Source organism: Corvus brachyrhynchos, unplaced genomic scaffold (genome assembly GCF_000691975.1).
Source record: "Corvus brachyrhynchos isolate BGI_N302 unplaced genomic scaffold, ASM69197v1 scaffold28, whole genome shotgun sequence".
Lineage (NCBI taxonomy): Eukaryota > Metazoa > Chordata > Aves > Passeriformes > Corvidae > Corvus > Corvus brachyrhynchos.
The window spans coordinates 4,482,266-4,484,579 of NW_008246058.1; positions in this window are offsets into that span (position 1 = coordinate 4,482,266).

Consider the following 2,314-nt stretch of genomic DNA (forward strand, 5'->3'; position numbering starts at 1 on the left):
TCTGCAGTAACCAATTTATTTAACCATAGCCTATGTTAATCTCCCCCAAAAATATATTTTGTCTGACCTCTCTCAAACAATCCCATTGCCTCATTAGAGAATTAAGTCAGGTTAGTTCATTAAGATTATTCTCCTATGGCTGGTGATAATCTATGCCTGTGGACAGTGACAGCCAAGAACTCCCTTTTCCTCACTACTTGTGATTATAAATCACAATTAGGAGTCAGGATTGTTTGATAATGGTAACCATGTCGACGTAACATAACATATAAATGTAGATGTGATATACTTCTAATGAAACACATCTACATCTGGTTTCTACAGCATTGCGTGGATTGGCATTAATCATGTCCTCCTACTCTTAATTCCTTCCTGGTAGGCAAACCTAACTTCCCGACCTACGTTATCCCACTTGCCCTGGCAGTGTGATTGCACAACATGAGCTATGGCTGAGAAGGAAATAGCTACGGGCATGAGAGGCTCACCATTCCCATTATGTCATTTTCTAAAGCAAAGTTTTGGTGTAATTTAAGTGCTGCTGTTGCTGCACAAAGATTTGTGCCTCACCTACTGTCTCTTGATCCCTGTTCAAACCTAAGGAGCATGGGATTAAGCCAATGGGATATTGTGTATTTCCAGAGTAAGATGCATTCATCAGTAGAGGTGACACGCAGTCTTCAAATGTAACTATTAAAAGGTGGAATACAAAAAACCAAAAAACAAAAAAACGCTATTTCATTTATAACCAGTGCTCACTTGAAAAAATTCATCTGTAACATTTAGTTGTTAACCAAACCAAACAAACCCAACTTCCCCCTGAAATCTCATTTCAGAAATTATCCTAGATGTCAAGTCCCCTGTGCAGAACATATATATCCCTGAATCAAGACAAGGCCACCAAGTGCCCAAGGAACACAAACGAGGCTGGCAGCAACATCTCCCCAAGGCACAGTGCTGAGAGTAGCCGTGGGTGGATGGATTAGGACACCTGTGTTACAACTGAATCCTCTCTTGCCTCTGACAGTGCCAGAGAAAGTCTGATGCCAGGAAATCACACCTTAGGACTCACAAAGACGTCAAGGACTTGGTTATGTGTACAGCAGTAGGAGAGCTTCCTGAGGTAGCCCCTTGCCTGGCTAGATGACAAACATTCATCAGGAACTGGAATGATAGGACAAGGAATAATGGGTACAAAATGAAAGAGGGGAAATTTAGGTTACATATTAGGAAGAAATTTTTCACTGTGAGAGTGGTGAGGCACTGGAACAGGTTGCCCATGGAGACTGTGGATGCCACAACCCTGTCAATGTTCAAAGCCAGGCTGGATGGGGCTCTGAGCAACCTGGTCTAGTGCAAGGTGTCCCAGCCCATGGCAGGGCAGGGTGGGACTAGATGGTCTTTAAGGTCCTGAACAATCTGTGATCATGTCATAAGCTGGCTTACACCAAATACTTGGCTAGTAGGATGGCTCCTCTGGAGAGGGGGATCAAGTAGCTCTCTTGACACCCTTCTGCCCTCTGCCCGTTTGCAGCAGACACTGCCATATGTCCCCTTGCCTGATGAGAGAGATGTGCAGGGCTCTGTAACTAAAGGTTTTGTGACACACATTGGGAGGTGGGTGGGAATGGAGCTGCCTAGGAAGGACGGTCTGAGAGAGAGGAATACCTGAAAGCCCGGATGGGCTCTATGCTTGCTAAGTCAGGCTGGACTTTCAAGGACATTCTAAACCACCAAAAGCCAGATTGGTGCCACAGCAGTTGTTTTGCCTTCATCCAGCCCAAGTTCTTTCTTACTTTATTGCTGCTCCCTCTTCCTAAACAACTGATTTCTAACCTATGACAGTTCTCCTGATATAGGAAAAGGGAGAGTGAGGAGGAGCACGAAACAGTTGCTTTCCCTGGCAATGCCAGGTTAAAACTGCCCACAAAACTCTGGCTTAAACTGCCATCAGATTTGTTATTTGAGACATTGATCTTTCAAGGAGCTCAGCTTCAATGCTCATCCTAAAGCCACTCTCCCCATGGCAGGGACTGAACACACCTGTAAATGTAGCCACTTCCCCAAAGTAGGTACCCAAAAAATCTCCGGCCTAGGTAACCACCGACTTTAAACCATTTATTGCACACGAGAAGCCCCCAGCGTGCTCTGGAGTTTTCACACACCAGAAGGCAACGACGGGCGATAACTCGGCGAAGAGTCATCTCCGGATTTCCCAACGGTGTCTGGATACGGCTCCCTTTGTGGGCTCGGCGCTCCAAAGAGGCGACCTCTGCGGTCCCTGAGCAAACAGCACGGGGGAAGGGGAAGCAGATCC